Consider the following 14,794-nt stretch of genomic DNA (forward strand, 5'->3'; position numbering starts at 1 on the left):
CGAAACCCGCGGTTTCACCAGATTTTTCACCACTTTTGGCTGGCAGGAGCGGGTTTCGGTCACTTCAAAACTGGTGACAAAACTGGTGACATTTGTATGGGCGGTGTGCAGATTGTCACCACTTACCCCCTGTACGTGTGAGCCTTGCATCACTTTCGCACTCATTCAGATACTTCGTAAGGAAAACATATAGCCGCACTCGTCTAGAATTCCCCCTTCTGCCGGCTCAGGGTTGCATTCTCTTCACAGCGAATTCAAAATAACCTTAGAAACTTTAAATAAAAAATCCTAAAATATTTTGATTTTTATTTTGCAAAATTTATTTTCAAAATGCATAATATACATACTTAATAACCAATATTATGAATAAAACTTGTAATTAACATTAATAAATATATTTTTACATACATACATATGCGCTGGCTTAATTTCTTATTATTAGTATTACTCATTTGCACATAGATGTTTAAAAAGTTGGAAAATTTCTATAACAAAGTTAAGCGATTTTAATAATATTATAATCAAAAGAAAGGTAATCGATTTATCTTTCTTCTTATATATATTAAAAGTTGCAAATCATTTATAATGGTTCACAAAAATTCAGTCCCATTACAACTTTGCAAAATTTGATTGCGTTTTTTCGACTTATATATAGACGGTTTCAAAAGTTGCAAAATTTCTATAAAAAAGTTAAGCGATTTTAACAATATTATAATCAAAAGAAAGGTAATCGGTTTACCTTTCTTTTGATATATATTAACAGTTGCAAATCATTTACACTAGTTCACAAAAAATCTGTTTTGTTACAACTTTGCAAAATTTTACCACTTTTCCACTGCTTATATATAGGTGTTTACAAAAGTTGCAACGTTTTTATGAAAACGTAAAGCAATTTTAACGGCGTTATAATCAAAAGAAAGGTAATCGGTTTACCTTTCTTTTGATATATATTAACAGTTGCAAATCATTTACACTAGTTCACAAAAAATTTGTTTTGTTACAACTTTGCAAAATTTTACCACTTTTCCACTGCTTATATATACAGTATATTTTGCTTAGCTGCACATCCTTCTTTGCACGCAAAACTTGTGCACGTACCCGAAAAAGGCACTTAAGCGAATTTTCTTTACTACTTTAATGAGGAAGGTATCCGAATCCCTATGAAACCAAATATTGGCGGAGCCCTTACCATGTAGAAATTACTGCAAGCGAAATTTTTACCGATTGCTATCTAATTATCTATATATATACTGTAGCTGTTTACAAAAGTTGCAAAGTTTTTATGAAAACGCTTTACCTTTCTTTTGATATATATTAACAGTTGCAAATCATTTATGGTGGTTCAGAAAAATTACAACTTTGCAAAATTTGACAAGTTGGACCTACACTTTGAAGGTGCTCCTGGCGTTGAAGGTGCTGAGGGCGGAAGGTACTCATGGTGCTCCTGGCGATGAAGGAGCTGAGGGTAGAAGGTACTGGTGGTGCTCCTGGCAATGAAGAAGCTGAGTGCAGAAGGTTCTAATGGTGCTCCTGGCGATGAAGATGCAAGCGTTGAAGGTGCTGATAGTGAATCTGTAAACAAGCAAAAATATCAATTTAAATTTATAAACATATAAAAAGTCTCAATATATACCTTAAGAATGTGACTAAGTCGCTGCTGTTTTGCAATCTAAAAGAAGAAATTACATTATAATTAAATAAAATTGTAACTACGTATTCTTACCTTCAAAATTTTCGTAGTGACATTTCTTCACAGTATGTATACTGTCATCAAAACTCTGATGTTTCTAACTTGCTCGCTCTAACGCATAGAATTCTTGTTAGAGTACGAATTCTTATCGACATTTTTTGACAGTTCGAACAAAAAATTTGTAAGTGTGTGGGTGAGATGACTAAAAAGTTGTGAATGTGTTAGTAAATCGTTTGAATTTTAGGGAAAAGTGGTGAGCCGTGGCTGGCAGGGACATAAATACAATACTAGTTTACTTCAAAATCAAGAAGAGTGAATAGAGAAGAGAAATGTGGACCTACGTCGCGATTTACATTGTTTTTCCTATGTAAATAAATGTGCATAGACTCTAAAATATTTAAGCGGTTGCGATTTAATTCAGAGGCGATTAGTTTAAAGTTATTTTCATTGATTTTATGCTTTTCCAACAAAATATGTTCTGCCAAGCCATTTTTATATGGTTCGATATTTTTTATACTATTTCAATGTTCTTTTAATCTAATTTTTAAACACCGGCAAGTTTGACCTATATAAACACAATGACAAGATCCACAATTAGCTATATAGACACCTGGTTTTTCAATGCTAACGCATTTATCTTTTGCAGATCACAACAATGATTTTAATTTCGTATTACTTTTTGGAGCTAAAAAAATATTTTCTTTCTTTTAAATATTTGAAAAACAACTAAAATTATTGGAATTGTACAACAGAGAACAACGTTTTCAATCATTTTTCTTTTCAAAAAACGAAGATACAAGACTTTTTGATTTACGTTTTGAATATTTATCAATTAAACCATGATACAAAAATAGAAGGTAGTTTCATTTATTGACATTCGTTGTTGTTGCCGACCACTTGACTTTTAATAAGTTTATGACATTTCATTAAAACCATGCTACCAGATTCAGTAGCAGAAAAATTTTTGTTTCTTGAAAAAGTAAAAAAAAAATTTTAAGTTAGTGAAGTTGGAAGAAAACATTAAAAAGTCTTGCGCGTTTTCAAACTGAAGGAATTTGATACACCTGTGCAAACGTTCGAAAATAAAGTTTTTTGGATAGAGGATAGAGTACGTAATACGATTTAATGCAGTTTGATGACAAATTGCTGACACAAAATATTTTTAAACCTCTAACCGATGTACCGTTATCCGTGGAAGAGGGTGGAAATCGAGTTAAAATGATGCCATGCAACTTGTAACAATACCAATTTTGGATTCTCGGAATTTTCTGTTAAGGTGTGGCGCTGCTCAAAAATATATATGCATAAATATAAGCAAGAAACCAGGTATTTGTGACAAGAATTATCCACATAAGATGAAAACTACTGCAGTTTCATTTTAGAAAGTTTTTGTTTTTAGAAAATGGCATAAGTAAGACAGTTTGGTTACGGTTTGGATATTTGTACCAGGGTTGAAAACAGAATTTTGTTCAAAATTTTGATTCCAGGAAAACAATAATTTATTTTCCATATCCACCTATTTAGCTCGATATAGGCACGGATTGTTCAAACCAGTCGCAGAAGAATGTATTAAAAATGACCTACAAAAACTAAAATCGAAAAACGCTGATGAAGTTACAGATTCCCCAAATTCTGAAACAGCCAAAGGAATGACAATGGAGAACTATTTTTAAAAAGCTTTGGAAAAACCTGACACATCTGGTTTGGCTTTGTAAGCGCTGTTTAAACAACGATCTCGCCATTATGCTAAATTCTAATTGTTTCTTAAAAATACTTGACATCCGCATCCGCGGTTGTTAGCTTTTAGATATTCGCATCCAGGGATGTGTAAAATTCCACATTCGCAACATCCCTAATTTGTACAATGATTTTGGGTTATCGTATTCAAACCCGTGACCCGAATCAAAAAGTTTTAACATATACGTCTAGCCAAAGGACTAAGCTTTAAGTTAAAACAAAGGTTTCGGTTTAAAATATGCACTTTTTTTTGTAAATTTGGAGGTCAATTTTGACCAAATATACTGTGGATGGCGTAACCAGAGTTGGACTGATGAGGTTATTTTCACTAGCGCGGCCGAAGGCTACCAAAATGGAAAAGAGTACCCACTGCAGATGGCCTAACACGAGTTTAATTTTTCTTTGCGAAAATGCTAATTTCACCCCATTTTGAAATGGGCCCCGAGTGTCTGTAGAAGGGGTAGGGAGGCGAAGGGTGAATTATCTTAAAGTTTATACTGTTCTCTTTCTAGTAAGTTTTTGGTGACACGCACCTTCGCTTCCGCTCCCCACCAAAAAATCATTTTACAAATAACCGAACATTTCCAACGCACAACATTAAACCCTCTGATGTATTGTTTCATTGATATCAATGTGGCAAGGTAGCTCATAATTTTGTACAATTTATGATACTTCAAAAACTTATTTTTTGTCAAAAATTTTGAAATGAAACTACCTTCTTTTTGTATCATGAATTAAACGATCTATGGTTGACGTGGTGTAGCCATTAAGATTTGCGATACGAACGATTGTATTTCGTTCCGCAACGAACTTCTCTGTTGACAATGGGATGTTTACGAGGCGATGTATCATAGAGTTGAACGCTGCATGCTTGTGTGTGTTTCGTTCCGCAACGAACTCCTCTGTTGACAATGGGATGTTTACGAGGCGATGTATCATAGAGTTGAACGCTGCATGCTTGTGGGAGTGATGGTGATTTGACTCGATTGGAATATATCTATTGCATGAACCAAAAAGACAAGATCACGCGGGCAGGAGAGTAGCCCGTTAGAATCGCATTAAGGAAAAAAGTTGAACGATTTTGACATTAGCCGATTGTTTACATTTCTTCGTTGTTTACAATTTGTTGGTGGCTTTTTACTGCAATTTTCTTCATTTTCGCTTGTGACAACGTGTGTGCACATAAGATAAAGAATAATTTAACACAACGGCATGATTTTTAGAAGAATTTGCATAATAAAAATAATTTTTCATGCGTTCAGCAATTTCGCGGTTTTCTCCGTTCTCTTCGTTGTTTACTTCTTACAACAAAGATGGCGTCGAGATTTCGGCAGCTAGAAAATAACTTTTTTCGTTCTTTCCTTCCCGCGTGATCTTGTGTCTTTCGTTCATGTATCTATTGTCGTTGTGCTCTTACGAAAAATATCAAATACAATATTGTTGGCACTATCCCGTTCAATTAGTATATCGAGAAACGGGAGCTTTCTGTCTACCTCTCTCTCGCAAGTAAATTGTATCTCATTACAAATTGAGTTAAACATTTGCAAAGTGTTATCAACAACTGCGAAACAGTCGTCAACATATCGATGGTATATGTGCGGGAATAATGCGCTATCCAAAAGGTTTTGTTCATCGGTTACCATAAATAAATTACATAAAAATGGACTTAATACGTGACCCATCGGAAGACCATCCTTTTGCCAATAAAATATTTCACGAAATTGGAAATAAGACTGTTCTATGCTCATCTTCGTCAACTGCAATAATGCTTGTTTTTCCAAAGGGTTAATATTTTGGCGATCCAACCAATCCCGTAGAGCAGAGGTACATACGAAAAATAAGATTTAATGTCAAACGAGACAAGCTCTTGATTATCGCACAAACGAACACCATCCAATGCATTGACCAATTCAAGCGAATTTTTGATTGAAAAGGGGATCAGATTGTTTCATTTTTCTGTATTTTTCACCCAGCCATCTCGAAATAGCGGAATGCGGTGCGTTAATAATGGAGACAATCGGACGATAGTTATTACCTGGTTTGTGTAGCTTAAAAAGGCCATAAATTGAAGGTACACGGGAATGTGAAACAATCATGCGACTTTTCCAAAAAACACCAAACAACTCTGCATGATTTTTAATGGCTGTGCTCACTGCAGTTCTCATTTTGTTCAGTTGATTTCTAACTCGAACATAGTTTCCGCCATCAATCAATTTTTGCATGCCATCATCGTAGTCACTTTTGTTTAATACTATCACACAAATGCCTTTATCAGCCTTGGTAATGTAAATGTCTTTTTTATTTAGCGATTTTACGGCTTCGTACATTTCAAGTGTCTCTTTTGATGGTTTGCAGGTTGCTCTTAATGGTAAACTTTGTTTGAGATTCTCACGCAATATATCGCCTTTTTCGAGTTCTAATTTGGAAATGCCAATGGCATTTACGGGTTAATGAAAACCAAACCTCTTTTTGTTAATATTTGTAAACATTTCTTTAGTTCGACGAATAAAAAAAAAAATACCCAAGAAATAGTCGAGAAAATTTTATTGGGCCCAATTTTCTTAAGCAGTACGAAGTTCGTAAGAAAATTGCTACGCTTTCTTCTATGGTTTGCTAAAGTTTGTTTGTGAAGCGTTCAAGGCACCCTTGTTTTCAACAGAAATATATGTATGCCCATTTCATTATTTCGTAAGAAAAAAGTGAGACAGCAGGCTGTAAAATATCAGATGTCAAAACTCCTTGTACACTACTCTATTCACACACAAGAATAATAGCAATTTATTTCTTGACCGTTTTCTTAAAAGGTCCGTAGTTAGCTTTGTACAATGAAATAAGCAAAATAAGCATGATCATTAAAATTAACCCCTTTTAGACCAGGATATGAGGGAGATAAAAAGAGTTTGTTTTCACTGTCAAATCTTGTTTATTATCGGTTTAGGATAATATATCCAAATGTAAAATATTTTCAAGGATACGTAAGGATATTTAAAATTGGTGGTACTCAAAAGTACCGTTGGTCTCACTCGAGCAGTAAATAAGAAGAAACTTCAGCTGTCTTTTTATTGAAAGTCTTTATTGAAAAAAAAAAAAACCGCATATTATTCAATTCATTCCATGGTCTTTCTAAAACAGCTTTTTTATTTCAAAAGAATAAACACAGATTTAATTCATTACATATTATTTCTAAAGCAGTTTTTTTCGTTTCAACAAAGTGCTATTGTTAAATTTCATTGTATTGCGTAGGAAAATTAATTTCGAATCAAATTTCTCTCAAAGATACTTAGATGTTTTACTGATTAAATAAATACATATTAATTTATTCCGTGGTATTTAGAAAAACAGTTCTTTTTGTCATTACAGCAAAGGTACACTCCACAATGAACACATTTAGAGTAGGGTTTCGATTGAATTTTTTTGCAAGCTACAAAATTCACATCTTCCTCGAACATTAACAAAAATTGGCCAGTGAACACCAAGATTTCCTAATCGTACATCCTTACAAACAGAGGCGTTTTGTCCTCTGCGCCTTTTGGAGTTAGTGACTAACTCATCGTTAGATTTAGATGTCAAACTTTTTCTCTTTAGGTTTGGGCATTTTTGGGTCATCAATCCTAAACTAACAGATCTCCTGAATTGCAAAAGTGTACATTTTTCCGACGACTGACAGTAAATCACATAAGCGTTGATGAATGCTATTTCTAACAGACCCCAAAAAATTCGGCACCACCACTTTTTGGATTTCCTGTCAAGGCCATAAGCACTCCGCAATTGATCAGCATGATCAACTCCGCCCATGAAGGTATTATAGTCCTTGACCACTATTGGACACTTTATATCATTAACATTGCCTTTTTGATCCCTCCTAGGAACGGTCATAGATTCAGATCCATGGAAATTCGATGCCAGAAAAATTGCCTTCTTATCCATCCACTTGTAGAAACTTATGCCACTAGAAGATAGCCTGAAATCGTTATCTCCTCTTTTCATTTTCTTATCAGTGACCAAGTTTTTTGGGGTTCCTTTTCGGTTGGCGCGAATAGTGCCGCAAGCTAACGTTTGTTCTGTTTTTAATTTTTCAAGAAGGTGAACAGATGTGAAGTAGTTATCGAAATAATTATTTTATTTTTTCCCCACTCCTCTTCAGTCATTGACAAGACAACTCTTTCTCCAAGACCGAAACCTGCATACTTTTCTTCCAACCCTTCATCCTTGCCTTGGTAGATAGAAAATTTTTTTATATAGCCATATTGGTCAGCCAAGCACCAAACTTTATATCCTCTCTTTATTGGCTTCATTGGGCAATACTGCTTCATTACATTTCTTCCTTTAAATAGTATCATCGATTCGTCAACGGAAAGCTGTCGAGTGCCGTTATAAACTTGTTGAAATTTCTTATTCAAACCATCGATCATTGGTCGAAGTTTGTAAAGTCGATCCTTATTTTCTTTAGGAATCATTGAATTATCGTTAACATGCAGGTTACTCAAAATCTCATCAAATCTATTACGAGTCATAGTTTTGCTAACAATTGGCAAACAAAAATCTTCACTCGTGCTCCAGTAATCTTTCCAACTTCGAAGCTTGTGATATCCCATGAAAAAGTTGATTCCAATAAAAGCATGCAACTCACCTTTCTTCAAATTTAAAACTTTATGCTTTTGGGATGCATACAAGTTCGATTGGAATATTATATTTTCGGTGATGTCCGCAATAAGTGCCAGAAAATATTATGTAGGTGTTGTATACGATTCGAAATATCCTGTTACAGGTCCTTCTGGTAAAAAGAAATCAGGAATACTTGTTTCATGCTGTTTTAGCTTCCAGTGGCGATTCGGCTCAATACTTCTGCCTAAGCGTTTGCCTCCGGTATTCGAGTGAACTTGTTCTAAATTATCAGCTTGAACACGATTTGCGCTTTCTTTAAAACGACTGTCTTCAAGTTCCTTGGGCTCGACATTTTCGTCTTCTAATATTTCTTGTAAGTAACGTTCCAATACACTGTCGTCATCAGGATATATAATGTCTTCGCAATCGCTTTCACTCTCAATATCTGTATTTTCTCCATTATCAATTGGAATTTCTTCAAATATTTCCAAAATTTCATCTCTATTTAGACGTTTGGTTCGCAATCCTGCCATGACGCTATCATGTGAATAAGAATAGAAGGGTTGAGAAAGTGTTTGAGTTAGAGGTACCCGGTGCCTAAAGGTACTTACCAGTCCGTTTAATATATTTGTCAATTAAACACAAAATATTGCAAATACTTGTTTTAGTAGTATTTGCGAGATAAATAAAATTGTTATTTGGGAGGTATATAGCACTTAAATAGTCGAAATGAATAAAATATTCTAAATTTTGGCCACTCCAAAATAACGCAATGATCATGAGCAGCGAATGCTTAACACTGATTCCAAATAACCGTTTATTTAAGCGCTTGGAGTTGCCAAGCAATAATATTTGATTTATTTCGATGTAATATAGTGTACTTTAAAGTACCGATGGTTAAAAAGCTCACATATATTTTTCCTAAAGATGTTCCAAGCCAATCGAAACCCTGAATAAGCGAAATAAACAATTCCAAACAAAAGCTTAAACTTTTCGGCCCTGGTGATAATCCTTTTGAAAATTTTTTGTATCAAAGAGTTTTTGAACAATTCGCTTTATAATAAGTTGCAAATTTCCTTCTAATAAACCTTTTTCCTGATTGACTCGATTTATCCAAACCGGTTTCTATCGGATTTTATTTTTAGTATTTTTAGGCGTTTTTTCTGAAATCTTAATTTTTTGAGAACTGAGTAAAAACTGGATTTTTACAATGGAATAAACCGGGTTTTCACCTAATTTTCTTACAAATATACCTGAAAATATAAAAATTCTAAGTATTTACTTGATTGAAAATAGAACTACATAGAATATTTGTATTAATTTTACATCTGAATACTGAACATTTTTCCACTGCAGAAAATTACTTAAAAAAGTAAAGAAAAACCGAACGAAAATCGTTCACTGTTTTTTTTTTGGTGTTATGGACCTTCTTCAAAAGTCTTTTCCATTAAGCTTTCATAAACCACTTTATTATTTGAATTAAATTTTTTTAACACTCCTAAAAAATATCGAATAAATAAATCATTATGAAAAGGCAAATAATCAAGTTATTTGAATTAAATTTTTTGAGTAGGTGCCAACACTCCTAAACAATATTTTTGGGAGTTAGTTTTGTTTCTTGTTTGATTTTTTAGTTTGATACCCGTACCGTAATCATGTGTTATATATTTTATCAATTTAATTGAATACAGTTTTTGAAACATGTTGAGACCCTATTCAAAAATATTAAAAAAATAAGCTTTCGTAAACCTTATTACTTTTACATCCAAATTGTAATACATTTTTCATTTAACTAATCGGAATTTTTCAAGCAGGTGGCAACTTACTATTTTTTATAATTGAAATATTTCGAAGTTTATAGCGAAAAAAAATCATAAAAAGAATTATTCCGTGCGAAACCTCTCGCTCCACTCAAAAACGGCTGGACGAATTTAGAAATTTGGCAAACGTATCGCTTGTAACTCTAACATTTGGAATAGTCTTTACGCTTTAGCGTTTTGACTTTTTAGCACCAAGATGGTTAAATAGTTATTATTAGAGTGACACCGTCCACTTTTGACTTATGTATATCTCAGTAACCGCTTTATCGATTTCTACAAAACTTAGTTCAATTATTTCGTTAAAATATATTATAATGTGCGGGTAGAACTTTACAGAAAAGTAAAAAAAAAAAACTATTTAAAAAGTTGCGTTGGTTTATGACTAATGTGACCAACCACACTTCTTTCGGAAGTACAGTGCTTGTTTTTTCGCTCTTGTACTTCGTACTTCGAAGTATGTACAGTCAAATGTACTTCTTTGCGACATTTTGTACTTCAGGTCATGTACTTCTCCGATCTTCTAGATGATCATCATACGGCCTGGGCGATCAATTCGTTCAAACACTTCAAGTTGCCGGGGACCGATGGAATCATACCTGCGCACCTGCCTCCTATTTATGCGAACTGCGTGAGGACTGGGCACATCCCCAAGGTTTGGAGGGTAGTCAGCGTTGCGCTCATCCCGAAGGCCAGAAAAGGCTCCCATGTTTCCCTAGAGATTTTAGGCCTATCAGTCTGTCTTCTTTTTAGCTAAATACGCCAGAGAGACTGATAGAACTGTACATAAGAAACGCGGCGATTCCTGGTGACTGTCTTTCAAGAGCTCAACATGCTTATTGCAAGGGAAGATCTGTAGATACCGCCTTGCATACGTTGCTAAAGTGGTTAGAGGAATCCTTCCCGCATAAAGATTATGCAGTAGGGGCCTTCCTCGATATCGAGGGGCCTTCAACAATGTCACTCCAGAGGTAATATTCAAGTTTATTCATAACCTGTGCGTTGAAACCAACCTAATAAGGCTTACCTACTGCTTAATTCGTGACATAACTGTCGCGGCGGAGTGGGGGACCTGCACTCAGCGCAGGTGTTCTCTCTCCCCTGCTCTGGATTGCGGTTGTAAATGATCAGCGCGCGAAAAAGTGCGCTGTCGGGTGATCGCCTAAGTACATGATGTGGAACTTTTGGTTAAGGGACGATTTCTAGACATCCGTTTTGATCTGACTCAAGGTTATCTGAACCAGGTAACTAGTTGGGCGACCAAGAGCTGGTCTTGTTTGGCAGGATGTACAAGATACCCGTTGTGGGTCTTCCCACTAGTGGGAGTGTTCGTCTGCGGCTCTAAGACGGGGTCAAGTTCTTAGGCTTGATCCTGGATAGTAAGCTGTCATAGAAGCCTAACATTGAGGGAAGGGTAAGAAAGTTCTCGGTTGCCTTGTACTGCTGTAGGGGAGTTATCTGTAAAAGGTGAGGTCTTTCGCCTAAAATAATTCATTAGCTCTAAGAATCCAGATTCAAACCTATCTTGTCGCAGAATTGTCGCAGCACGAACTGCTAGTAGGCTCAGGGAAAGCGGGTGGTAACAGTCTGGAGTTCTGAAGGGGTTTGACTTCACCCCACACACATAGAGAGATTAATGCGGCCCTGAAATAGCTCCCAGAAGCTTCTTCTCTGCCTATATTCTCTCAAGAGAGGACTAGGTAGGGCAGGGTTACTCGAAGAAGGGAGCGGTCAATTTCTTGACGGATGAATCAAAACTTGGAGAAAGGGTTGGTAGATGTTTCCTTTGTTGGAAGTTCTCCACGAGAACTAGTATGTCCAGGCTTGCGGACCTGTGCAGTGTCTTTCAGGTGGAAATAGCTGCCATCAAGAAGTGCTAGACTCGCTGCTAAAGGGTGTGATGGCGCGCTCGAAATCGGTAAAGGAATGTCTGACCTCTCTATCAATCGCTTCGGAGTTCTTCTTAGTAAGGCTAGTTTAGGAGTCGAATCACAGTGAAATCGCGGACAACTGCGTGGCTGATGACCTGGCATCGGAAAGGCACCCTAAAAACGTTATACGCAGTTAAGAAGCAAGTAGGAACGCCTCTGTCCCCCTGCGGTACACTCTTGGATGCTCTAGTGTTAGCTCGGCGAACGCTAGAATAACACGCCATAATGAAATTGCGTACTCTACTAAATAAATACCTAATAAAATGGACGAAAGGAAGCGATGCTCTTTTTGTGATATAAGTAAGAAAAACAGACGTTTCTCTGCTGCAGAAAATGTTGCTATAGCGCACTTTAAAATTCTCTTTGCAGCGCAAGACACGAGTGGGCCATCGTTACGTCTTAAAGGTGCCGAAAAATACGTTAGTTCTCAAGGGCTAGTGATGGGTGTTCTGACAGGCCATTGTGAGTGGTATTCACGCGGTAAGACTAGGAATTTCAACTGATGCTTTTGGTATCAGCTGTCAAGTGAAAGGTGAGGTAGAATCATCTCCACACTTTCTCTTAGACTATCCAACCTTCGGGAGATAAGATTGAAGCATTTTGGCTGCCACTTCTAAAACGAACACTCTCATGGATTGAAATTAGCCGCATTCGAAACTATGTAATCGGCTCGCGGCGTTTCGCCGACTAAATTTAGGGTATCCGTTCAGGTTTTTCATAGTATCACAAAGGACAATCTCTCAATTGTCTAAGTGTGTCCCTTGCCTGGGGTAACCACTTTACCCTAACCCCACCTAACCTGTACTTCTTTGAGCTTTGAAAAAGTTGGTCACATTAGTTATGACGATCTGTCTCGCCCAAACTAAGACTTATTTACTTGTTTTATTTTCTCTTCAGAACCAAAAACGTGCAACTTCTGAACCGGAGGTTGAGACCTAATAGTTCCACATGCGAAACCATTTTTTTTTATCCGTTCCGAAATGGTATTATTTTGCCTAATCACGCTGACGCAAAAACATTATTATAATAATTTATTAATACAAATATTGAATACATTTTGCATACTATAAATAGCTTCACAGTGCAACAAAATGATGGCAATTATGAAAGAGGGAAAAACTCTAGAATACATATTGTACCACCTGGCGTTTTGTCCCTAAAGTCACGATTTTTTTTTTACAGCGTTTTGAAGTTTTCAAAATTTGCTCGAAAGTTGTACAAAATTATTTGAAAAATCTCGTTTAAAACTATATTTACCATTAATCTGAAAATAATGAAATCCGCCATTTTGCGGTAGCGGCCATCTTGGATTTGGAATTTGTTCACAGTGTATTCTACTAGTCAAGCTCTTTCATTTGATACCCATATTGCTTTGCAAAAGCAGCAAAGGTAACGGCTTACCTAAGCAGATTAACGGCCAATATTGGTGGACCGACCCATAGTAAAAGAAAACTTCTAATGTCCACAACCTTGAATATTTTGCTATACGGAGCGGAGATCTGGGCTGACACCCTGCAGAAAAAAAACCGCTGCAAGACACTTTCTAGAGCTTATCGCACAGCAGCTTTAAGAGTAGCCTCTGCGTACCGTACAGTGTCCGGCGAGGCAATACTAGTTATAAGCGGAACGGTTCCCATTGACCTGCTAGCAGCCGAACGCAAGAAAATGTGGGAGTTTAAGGCGCAAACGAATCCAAGTGCCAACGAAAGGGAAAGAGTAAGAGACGAGACACTAAGACTATGGCAAGATAGGTTTCAAAACGAAAGCCGCGGAAGATGGACGGCTAAGCTAATAAAAGACCTAAAACTGTGGACCCTAAGAGAACATGGCGAAATAAACTATTACGTCACACGTCTGGGCATGGTTACTTTCGCAAATACCTGTATAGAATGGGAAAAGCCGAAGAGCCATCATGCATATACAGCGACGCAGAAGAAGACGATGCCGAGCACACTTTTTTCAGATGCAAAAGATGAGAAACCGCAATAATCTGCAAGACCTTGTAGGACCAATTAATCCAGATAACGTCATCCAAGCCATGCTACATAGCGAAACTAACTGGAAGAACATAGCTAAATATGCAGAATACTTACTTAGAGTCAAGAAGCGGGACCTGGACGCAGGTGTACCGAGGGAACTTTAGTTAGTGAGAAATATGGAACGCCACCCTGAAGCAATGCGATTATTGGTCCCAGGGTGGGCGACGGTTCCAATTCGGGGGGAGTGTTTTAGTCTCCGGACATACCATTGTTGTGACGACAGCTTTGATGGCATTTTCGACCCACTGCCCGCGAAATATTATTGATAGGGTTGTGAAAAAAATATGTAGTCGAGCATTTTGTGGCGGCGGCCATCTTGGATTTGCAATAATACTGAATAAATCAGGCAGGTTCTGCAATTCACTCCCGAGTGAATTTCAATAAAATTTGCTTAGAATTCAAATTGGCAGGGGTTAAAATTTGTTTTACCTCGTATTTAAAACTAAACTTTTTTATAAAGATAAATGTAATAATGAAGAAATAAATAATAAAAACGATTAAGACAAAAAAGTGAATGCAAAATTCCAGATAAGGACGAAAATTAAAACAATGAGAAATACATAAGAATTAGGGTAGTTGAAAGGGTAAGAAAATTTATAGAAATTTTTCGATACGAATCAACATAAATTCAGTCATAAAAAATTTAGTTATCGAAAGTTATCAAGTTACTGAAATGTAAAGAATGATCGGAATTTATAGTTATCGAATTATTCAAGTTGATCAATGTTTATTGAGTTGTCGAAATTTATAGACACAGGAAATTAGTTATTGAAATATACGGATAAATATCGAGCTATAAAAATTTATGGAAACTTTTCATGTAAATGAAATTTATCAAGCTATCGATATTTATTGCATTATCATTATTTATAGAGTTAAAGGAATTTATCGAGTTATCGTAATGTACCGAGTCTTTGAACTAATCGATTTATCGATATTTTTGATTTTCTGAAATTATCGAATCTAAGTTTTTGG

The sequence above is a fragment of the Rhagoletis pomonella genome, unplaced genomic scaffold, assembly GCF_013731165.1.
Source record: "Rhagoletis pomonella isolate Grant_MI unplaced genomic scaffold, Rhpom_1.0 Rhpom_scaffold_00006, whole genome shotgun sequence".
Classification (NCBI taxonomy): Eukaryota; Metazoa; Arthropoda; class Insecta; order Diptera; family Tephritidae; genus Rhagoletis; species Rhagoletis pomonella.